Source organism: Camarhynchus parvulus, chromosome 2 (genome assembly GCF_901933205.1).
Source record: "Camarhynchus parvulus chromosome 2, STF_HiC, whole genome shotgun sequence".
Taxonomy (NCBI): domain Eukaryota; kingdom Metazoa; phylum Chordata; class Aves; order Passeriformes; family Thraupidae; genus Camarhynchus; species Camarhynchus parvulus.
Window position 1 is genome coordinate 859,621 of NC_044572.1, and position 10,736 is coordinate 870,356.

At 52.6% G+C, this 10,736-nt stretch overlaps 1 protein-coding gene across 1 annotated transcript in view; it reads right to left on the reverse strand.

The window, feature by feature from the left end:
- Nucleotides 1-9,775, reverse strand: part of MAP4 (microtubule associated protein 4) — a 155,696-nt gene extending 145,921 nt beyond the window's left edge. Inside the window, 1 exon segment of the mRNA XM_030971476.1 lies at nt 9,645-9,775. The gene's annotated coding sequence lies outside the window, so the exon portion shown is untranslated.
- Nucleotides 9,776-10,736: the final 961 nt, after the last annotated feature.

Sequence of the window (10,736 nt, forward strand, 5' to 3'; positions counted from 1 at the left end):
TCAGCTTGGAGGTGCAAGGAGCTTCCTTGATGTTCCCCAACGCCTTCAAATTCATGGGAATTCCTTCCAGGAGAGGGAAATCCCACTGAAGCTGCCAGCTAAGGGACACAACACACCAAACTAATGCAGAACAGCACGAGTGAAAGAGTTGTTACAGTTCTAAGAACAAGACAGTGGCTGGTGCAATGAAAGAATCTTGGGAAGTTGGTAATGATAAAGGGCTTTTCCACACCATTATCACCCAGAGGTCTCAAATTGGCAGCTTTTGGGATAAATTTAGGTTTCACCCACCAGACAATGCTGTGCAACACTGCTCTACAATTCATATTTAGAGCTATTAAATCCTGGCAAAACCACCACTGCTTTTAAAGGAAAATACAGGCAAATTATAGCATCTCTCCTTAAAAGTGAATTCCCCAAGCTGAAAATAGTTTGAAGCAAAAGCAAATCAGCTCGAGTCCCATCAAACCAGGGCTAATGCAGATATACATCCCTATAAATCCAGTCATTCACCAATTACACCCATGCAAGCTCCTAAGAGGGTCACTTCAGGACAAATATGTAATCCCAATGTGACACTTGATCCTATTGCCCTACATGCTCTGTCCAAATCCCAATGCAAAAAAAAAGTACATTTTATCTAAAAAAACCCCAGTTAAAGAAAATCCAGCCCTCAGAACACGAGATGGAAATATCCTTTAATTCTCATGTCGTAAGTGCTTAAATAGGTTAAAATACAGCCTAAGGAAAATTAATATGTATGCTTTAAGCATGAAGATATCCTGGAAAAATTAACCCTGCAGATTACAGACACTGTAGTTTCATGTATAAATGCAAATTTGTGACATCCAATCCAGCTCCAGCCACCCAGAGCACCCTGCAGTCCCCATTGGGGTGGTGTCACAGGACCACCTGACATGGACACTGTGCCAACCCCACAGCATGGCATCCCAAAGGGCTGAATGCAGGACAGGCTCAGGGACAGCCTGAGGGTGTGTCCATCGTCCTGCACCAACCTCCACTCTGGGGTCACATCCTGCAGACCTGAGCAGGAGCACTCACAGCACCCAGAGCAGCTGCTGAGCTGAGCAAACACTCCCAGAATCAGAGACCTGGGATGGATTGGGCTGGAAGGGACCTCAGAGCCCACCCAGTGCCACCCCTGCCATGGCAGGGACACCTCCCACTGTCCCAGGCTGCTCCCAGCCCTGCCCAGGGATCCAGGGGCAGCCCCAGCTGCTCTGGGAATTCCATCCCAGCCAGGAATTCCCAATTCCCAATCTCCCATCCATCCCTGCCCTCTGGCACTGGGAGCCATTCCCTGTGTCCTGCCCCTCCACCCCTTGTCCCCAGTCCCTCTCCAGCTCTCCTGGAGCCCCTCCAGGTCCTGGAAGGTCACACTGAGGTCACCCCAAAGCTTCTCCTCTCCAGGGGAACATTCCCAGCTCTCCCAGCAGAGCTGCTCCATCCCTGGGATCCCCCTGGTGCCTCCTCTGGGCTCTCTGTGCTGGGCCCAGGGCTGGGGGCTGCACTCAGAGCTATGAAATCCACACTGCTGAGGCTGTGCAGCCACAACCTCCCAGTGGGAATCCAGCACCAGGCCATCACACACTCTGTTCCATTTACTGCTGCTTATTTATCCCACTTCAATCCACAGCTCCTGCTAAGTAAGGAGTTTGAATGATGCACCCATTAACATCCAGAGCCCTGTTGCTAATTGCTCAGATTTATGACTTAAAACAGAAACAATTCCCTCCCACCACAAGAGTCCAAAGGAAGGAAGAGAGGGTGACTCAGTTCTTTGTCTCATTCTCTGCCTCCCCTGTCTGCAGAGCCTCATTCAGAGCCTCTGCTGGAGCTGCTTGGGGATTTTTGTCTCTGCTCTCCCAGTTTGGAAGTTCTCCCTAATTAACAGCAGTGGAAGTATTCATGGACAGCAGAAAAACTTCTGAGATTCCTTAAAACCAGAGCTGATAAGCAAAGGAGCATTTTTAACAGGGCACTGCACTTAAATTTTTAACAGGGCGCTGCAGCAGAGAAATGGCTGAAACTGAGAGGTTAAACAGAAAAAACCCACACAGAGGAATACACCTCATCCACACCACCAAAATCCCCACCCCTGGAAGTGTCCCAGGCCAGGCTGGACAGGGATTGGAGCAGCCTGGGATAGTGAAGGTGTCCTGCCCAGGGCAGGGGTAGAATGAGATGATCTTCTAACCCACACCATTCTGGGATTCTAGGGAAAATTAACATCCCAAATTCAGGGCTGTGTTTGGTGCTAACAGCATTTCAGTTAACACCAAACACCAAAGGGAACCTGGGTGCAGAGAGCAATGAGGGTCCAGGCAGGAGTTAAGCACTTGGAACTGCTATAAACAGCACCAACAATGACATTTAAAACCACTTTCTTTAAGCTGCTGTTCACAATTGGGTTTTCCTCAGTATTTGCAACAGCATTTCACATCCAACATCATTGCTGACTTCACATCATTGCTGATTTTCCCCTCAAGTGTGTACCAAGCTGCCCTTGCCCACAGGGAAGGGAGCAGGTGAACTTCCCGAGCAGATGTCACTTCATCAGCAGATGGCACTGCCAGGGGCACCTCCCAGGGACCCTCAGCCTAAGCCAGGGAGCTCCTCTCACCACAGCCCACCTCCTCCTCTGAGTGAGCCTGGAACCCAGGCAGATCTGAACTCCTGAGAGTCAGGTGCTTAAAAACACCCAGTGCTTTCCAGAGGGGATTACAGGAAAGTGTCAGTGAAGCACAACTTTCAGATCTGCATCTGCATCCTGCTCAGAGCAGCCGCAAGGGCTTCATCCCTGCCCTGTCCTCACTGAGGTCTGCACTCAGGTCCCTTTCTGATGAGCTGGAATGGAGTTAACAGCAAGCACAGCAACACTGAATTTGGATGTGGGGTCTGGATCCTTTCCCAGATGAGGAGAGGCTGCAGGAGAAATCCCCCCTGGGCTGCAGGGGTCCTGCCCGCTCTGCTCAGCCCAGCCTTCCCACCATCTCCCACAAAGGACACCCACCTTTCCCCTGGAGATGAACCCTGTGGAGATGAGGATGGTGCCAGGCTCTGCTCAGTGACAGCACAAGGGGCAGTGGCACAAACCAAACCACAACAGCTCCAGCCCAGCAGCAGGAACAGCCTCTGTCCATGCAGGGGCAGAGCCCTGCAACAGCTGCCCAGGGGGGCTGGAGTCTCCTCTCTGGAGACATCCCAGACCCACCTGGGCACAGCCCAGGGGACCCTGCCCTGGGTGATCTCCTTCCAGCTCCAACCATCCTGGGATCCAGGTGTGCCTGGCAGCCTCAGCCTTCCCAATGAAACCTGGCCAAGGATTTTTCACCCCAAGCTCTCACTCATCCCACTGACAGCATCTCCCCACCACATTCTCCCCAGCAAAGCCAGTGTGCTGAGTGCTTGGCATCCCCTTCTCCAAGCAGTTGTTTCTACTTCCCCTTTAACAGAATCGATGCAGCTTCTAAAATCAGCTGCAGAAATCCCACCTGAGCACTGACCCATTTCTCACTGCCCCATTTCACTGCACTGAACTACTGCCACAACAACCTGACAGAAAGCATGAAGTGGAGGAGGGCTGGAACCTCAAACGAGCTTCTGTTAGAGAAAATCAAGTCATAACATGGAAACAAACCCTCAGTATCAACTCCTGGAAGGACAAACTGCCAGAGTATCTCCAGCCAAGAGCCAACACACCACAGCCCCTGCAAGAAACACATGGGAGGAGGGAGAAGCAAGAGCAGGTAAAAGCACCTGGATGTTTCTCTGCCCCTTCCAGAGGATTTTAAGCACTTCACAAACATCATTCAAGGTACATGGAGCTATTTGCCCCAGTCCTCAGACTGAGAGCTGAGGGTTTCCAGTCCCGAGGATGAATTGAGCCCCGGCACTTCGGGAGTCACAGCTCCAGAGTATGTAAACACACTTGGAAATTGCTCTGATAAATGCTCCCATAGCTTTACTTTGTTTAGAGCGAGTGTCAACACCCTAAATTCAGCTGAAAAACAGCTTTTGGGGATGATGTAGCTCTAATACAATTTTACAAAAGACAGTGACTCACTCCCAGGCGGGAATGTGTTGGAAGTGTATGACCTAATGCTCAGAGACGTTGGCTTTTCCAAAAAGGTCCAGTTTGAGAATGTACAGTATCTCCCCAACCAGTGAAGTTTTTAAAAAAAGAGAGTTTTTGCATGCAGGAATTCACACAATTACCTCATTTTTTGTCTTTTTTTCCACTTCTAGTCAAAATCCAACCAGCTAATGTGCAGTTTCCCTACCCTCAATTTCAGCCTTGTCTTTCCCTCTTGTCCCATCCCTGGACTTGTTCTCCAGCCCATTCAGCCCTGGCTGCTGGAGGCCAGAGGAGCCCTGCCCCAAGGTTCCAGCCAGCACCAGGAGCTCCTCAGCACACAGGGATGGAGATGTTAAAATCCAGGTGTCAGGACACACCAGACATGGAATGTGAGCAAGACGAGCCCACTCCATGCTCGGCTGGGTTCCCCACAGTCCTGCTGAGGCTCCTCCGGCTGTGAAGGGCTGATTTTTCAGATGTTCTCTTCAGCCAGCAGGTTTCTGAGGAACTTTGTTCCAACACAAAGCCCAGAATCCTGGGATCCATTCACAACTCCCAGCCTCGCTGCTGCTCACACTTGCAAACGCCCCGGATAAAAAGGGGCGAAGTGTAGGAGGAAAATGGGAGTGAGTGACACAGGCTAATCAGGATTTTAATCATGCTAATGGATGTGATTAACTGCATACTTGTCCCAGGAGCTCCTCGGAGTAGGCTGATAGCCAGCACGCAGCCAGGGCTGCTCATTCCACCTTAATCCACAGCTACACCGCGGCTGGCACGTCACCTGTCACCTGCTCAGGTACACCTGGGGCTGAACCCTCCTCCCACCCACACAGCCGCTCCTGGGCAGGGGACAGACCCCAGCACGCTGCTGGACTGTGTTAAACCCCCTTTACAAGGGCAGCTCCAGCTCCAGGAGGCTGGAAATCCAACCTTGGCAAAGGAAAGTTAATCCAGGGCCTGTTGTGTTACACAAACCTCCCTCGATAACGCAACTACAACTCTTGTTTTTGACTGCCAGTTTTGTTCAAATCACAGGGACACTGTGAGCTTTATCTCAGTGCTGCTATCTTGCTACTCCCCAGAGGAACTACCCATTCAGCAGTTGCCACTCTACCCAAGAAAAGTTCTAAGAGGCAGGAAGTAAAATAAAATAAGGCAAGGATTAAAAGAGCAGCAAGGAGCAGCCTTTTCTGAGAGAAAGGGAAGAAATCAGCCCCTTCCCTCCCTGTCTCCAGGGGAGCACAGAATAAATAACCCAGCATCCTCCCAGCAGACATTTCCAGGGAACAATGCGCATTCTAGAGGTGGAATACACCATCATTTACATGCACAGCCATTTTTATCCAGGGAGTAACCTACACTTCCCATTAACTCGGTGTCTCACAGGTTTTCTACAGCAGCAATTGTAAAAAGTTTTGCTCTGAAGCATTCCAGAATATGGGCTCTTATGGGAACATACAAAAATCAGTAATTTACTCAGAGGAGACCAAGGCTGATCTTGTTTGGGGCAAATGCTCAGCATCATCCTGATGTAATTTTTAAGAGTGTTAGAGCATCACACCAATGTCTGCTCATAATCCTTCAGGCTCAGATTTCCCAATAATTTTAAATAAATTTCATATTTAACAATTTCTAACACAATATTAACAACCCAGAGCAACACAGGGCAACAGTGTGAGCCACAAGTATTTCATTCTTCTCACTACCAAGTTAAAATCTGCATAACATCTACAGCAACTGATTTCACTGACCTTTTCTGCCCACGAGAAATTCCTTCCCATGTGCGCAACACTAAGCCATGGAATCGCTTTCTGAGCTGTAGGAGGAGAAATCTTCACGGGATGCAGGGGTCCTACCTGCTCTGCTAGCCCAGCTTGTCCACCATCTCCCAGGAACCTGCTCCAGAGGACATCCACCCCTTCTCCTGGAGATGAACCCTGTGGAGATGATGCAGCGCTGGTGGCTCCGGCTCAAGGCTCGAGCTCTCTGCCCCCTCCCACGGGCTGTAATCACAGACCCCTGGCTGCTCTGATCTACAGCTGACTATAATTCCATTTGCCTTCAAGGAGGAAAGAAAGAAAGCACAGAAATAATCAGTTCAATTGCTGTTAAAGCACAAGGAAGCTGTGGGCACAGACATTTGACTAAGCAAGAGTTTCATCTGTTTCATTTGAGACAGGAAGCACAAACTCAAGGGTTCCAGGAAATAACTCTGCCTTTCAGAGCACTATCAGCTTCTTCAATTTGCCTTTGAAACTCCACAGGTACCTACACAAATTGTAATTTTGTTGTCTGCAATCTGACTCGCAACAACACGATGAGTAACATGCCTTGAACTCTTCATTCTCAGCGGAGGAGGCTGGAATTTTATCTTCCAATCTATGTCTGGCCTAGCAAAATAAATTATTTGGGTTTTTTCTGGACCAAACCAAGGTATAGTCACACATTATTTCGCTTTCAAGTAACCATCACTTTCATTTGAATTGCAAGTAGCTTGAATTCACCCTGACAGACCTGAACCCTGTCTGACCAGTGGTTTCCCTGAGTCATAACTTTGGTGTAGGTCAGAATTTGGAAGCTTGCACATCAAGACACACTGCAGAGAGACAAATGCAGCCCAAGAACTGAGCGACAGAGACATCACTGGTTCAGCAAACAGCAGGTGAGTTTAAGCCTGAGGTACACAAGGGCAAGAACATGCAATGGGTGTGAACCAAACCTGAACTCTGCCACAACTCAGAGCTGACTGAATGGCTCAGATTCATTTATTTCTAGGGAAGACAGACAACCACTAAAATACTACAGGGGCTGGGACCTCAAATATAATTACAGCTCCATTGGCTGAAATTACAGCTGTGTCAGCCCTTTTACCAGCAGGAATACGTAATTCATCTGGTCCAAGTGAGCACTCCTCAGACTGCACATAACGAGCTTAAGGCTGGAAATCCGTCCTGCCCCAGCCTCCACTCAGCCTCACCTTCTGCCCCTCCAAAACCCAATTTGCTTCTGTTCTCACTGCTGCTCAGGCTGCTGGAGGCGTGGGGGTGTTTGATACCATCACAGAACAGTCTGGGCAATGCTCTGCTGCTTCAAACCTTGACTTAAACTGCCTGGTGTCCCTGGGAGGGAACAGACGAGTGCACTGAACCCGAAGAGTTCACAATTAGTACTGCCACCTGTAAATGACACTCACCAGAGTAAGCCCAGGTTGGTCCCAGCAGTGGCTGGGAGCCTCTGGTGGGATTATTCACCCCTGGCCACTCCATGCTCACCCACACAGGGCTGCTCTCATCACTTCCCACAGCACCCACAGCCTTCAAAGCTCCCCACAGCCAAATGAGGCACTTGTTGGAGCAGATCTCCACATGTGCTGCAGAGAGGAGCCCTGCTGTGCCACGGTGTCCCCACTCCTGGGAGCCTGCCTGGCATCCGTGGCCAGCACGGGACAGTGCCTGGCACAGCCCTGCCTTGGAGGAACAAGCTGATAAAGCCAGGATCTGCTGCCATAAGTGTCCTCCAGCAGCCTCCCCGTTTGTTCTTTAAGGCCAGGAGTGACATAATCCTCTCCTAATATCAGCTGAGGGCTCGGGGGGAACCAGGGTGACCCACAAACTGTACCCATGGCAACACTGGGCTCTAGCTGAACTCCCCAGGCTGGCATCTTCAAACCACTGACACTTCTTTGTATTATCTGATCTTTCCCTGATGTCATTTCTGCAGAGACACATAAAAACAGATTTAATAATATCCACGGCCTTCAGCTTCAGAGTCAACAATCACAGTCACAAACAGATCAGCTATTCTGCTTCAAGCTTATTATTTGTCACTAACATGTAATTATTACCAAACAAAACAAAAGACACAGGATATTGCTGCTGTTGCAACAGCAAGTAAGTTAAGCTCTTTTTCAAACTGAAAAAGCCCATCTCTTCTGATGCAAGAAGGCACAAAAGAACAAAAAAATTTAAAACTTCAAAAGAGCCTGTGAATTCTGCAAAATGCATCTGGAAGGATAATCAGAAATGTCATTGCTTCTTGCAAAGAAAAGCAAAAGCCCCTAAAGTGAATTTGACAGACAGGTCTGTCCAGCCAATGTCACCTTTATCATAATTGTATTATCAACCTGAATAATTCTGAGTTACAATCTCTCTTTCTCAAATAAAAGAGTTCATTAAGCTGCAACAGCACCTTATAGATACAATACCAGCAAAACACAGCAGATGGGACATCAGGCCCTGGCAAGGAGAAAAGAAGCTTTAGAGTTGTAAAACTCCAGAGCAGTCCTGTCCCTCCAGTTTACAAAATGAAGCCACAGAAGCATCACACAGAGCAGGAGGAGGCCCCGAGCAAGGCTTGTTACTCCCCACTGAAACTCTGAGCAGGACTTGGGTGGCTATTGTATTATTCAAGAAGCCTTCCAGCTGGAATTGTAAACTGGGAAGAACATGGTTCACTCCATAGATGATTCCAGCTTGAAAAATAAATAAAAACTTCTTTAAAAGCTCTAAAATCAATGGGTTAATCTGCTAAATCCATACAGGAATCAGGGGAAGGAAATAAGCGAGGGAACCACCAAGAAGGAGAGATCAAGAACCACCTAAAGAAAAGAGAACTAAACCTCTAAATTCAGGTTCAGTACGTTCACAGAGCAGGCTTTTAACACACCCCTCGAAGAGAGGCAGAGCACAACACTCATACTACCAGGATCCACTTAGAAGCAGCTTTTGGCAGCAGAACAGCATCTACAGAACCCCAAACTTCACCGCCGTGAGCTTAAACTTATTAAGAGCAGCCCCGCATGGCGCCGTGGCGAGCATTTGTTTAATTCCTGTACCCCGAGCCCGGCCGAGCTCTGCAGGAGAAGTTTGCTCATCCCGAAAGCGGCCCCGCTCCGTTTGCGGCCGGGCTGCGGGGCGATGACTGAGCAGAGGCCTGGCTGGAGCCTGGCGCATCCCGGCCCGCCACACCCAGCGCTCCGAGCCGCGCTCTGCCCATGCTCATCATCATCCCCAGCCCGCGGCCGCTGCGAGCCCGCCGCCCTCCTTATAAAGCCGGCAACGAGGGAGCCGGGGCGGCCGGCGGGGCAGCACGGGGCGCGAAGGCGGCACGGAAAGTTTCCAGCCGTCCCGAGGAGAACTGCGGAACCGCTGCGCCGCCCTTGAGCGAAACGCGCGGCTCCGTGTGCCCGGGGCAGCCGGGCCCGAAGGGACCCTGCGGGAGCAAGGCCGGGCAACGCCCGGAGCCCCCCCGACCCCCGCACCCAGCCCCGCCGCTGCCCCCGAGCAACAAAGCCGCGCCCCGGCAGCGCCCGCTCCCTCCGCCGGCTCCCCCGGGAGATGCTCGGGGATGCTGCGGGCGCTCCCTGCGCGGCTCCCAAGCCCCGCAGCCCCGACCACCTCCCGGCCCCGGCCCCCCGGACACCGGCGAGGCCGGAGCCCCCGCTCGGCCCGGGCCGCCCCTCCGCCGCGTCGGAGGACGCCGCGCCCGCAGCGCGGTGTCCCCGCGCCCCGTCCCCGGCCGCAGCCCCTCCCCGCGGCCTTACCGAGCGGCGGGGGGCGCGGGGCAGCGCCGGGACGGAGGCGCCTGGCGAGTGTCGCTGTCCCCTGCGGGCCCGGCGGGAGGAGGAGCGGGGAGCGGAGCCGCGCTGGCCGCGCGCCGAGCGCACTACCCCTGCTGGCTGGGGAGGCGGGGCTCGCGCCGCCCGGCCAATCAGCGCCGCGCCGCGCCCGGCACCGACCAATCAGCGCGAGCGCGGGCGGCGCGCGGCCGCGCGGGGCGGAGGCGGCGTTGCAGTGAACGGGCAGAGCGGTTGGGTGCGGCGCGGGGCGGGGTGGGGGCGTGGCCAGTGATGGGGGCGGGGTAGGGGTGGGGCCAAAGGGCGGCGATGGAGGACGGGGACGAGGGGACGGGGCTGACGGGACACGGCTGAGGGAATAGGGTTGAGTGGGGCTGAGGGGTCGCGGCTGAAGGGACAAGGCTGAGGACATGAAGGAGATCCCAGCTTTGGGAAGGGTGATGTGGGCAGGAAAGGGCGATATTTAAAGCAGGAGAGGAAGCCCTGGGAGCGTGTGCACGCCTGTGTGGCACAGCACGCGTGGCTGTGAGGGAGCTGAAGGAGGCTGCTGATAGAGCCGGGCCCAGGGACAGATGGAGCGCCCAGCCGCCCCTCCAGGTGGCCGAACAGCAGGGACCACTCGTGCTGCTGCTCCTAATCCTCCGTGGCCCTTCTGGCCCAGAAAGGCAGCCCTCTGCACATGCAGGAGGGCAGGAAAACAGGATAAAGGGATGAAGTGTAGATAGCAGGACGGTGAGGGATGAAGGGATGTGTTTTTACAGCAGGCACAGCTGAAGAGTCACAGAATCACAGACTGGCTTAGGTTGGAACAAACCTTAAGGATGATCCAGTGCCACCCCTGCCATGGCAGGGACACTTCCACTGTGCCAGGCTGCTCCAAGCCCTGTCCAGCCTGGCCTGGGACACTGCCAGGGATCCAGGGGCAGCCACAGCTGCTCTGGGCACCCTGTGCCAGGGCCTGCCCACCCTCACATCTACCCTCTTTCAGATTAAAGCCATTCCCTGTGTCCTGTCCCTCCATGCCTTGTCCCCAGTCCCTCTCCAGCTCTCCTGGAGCCC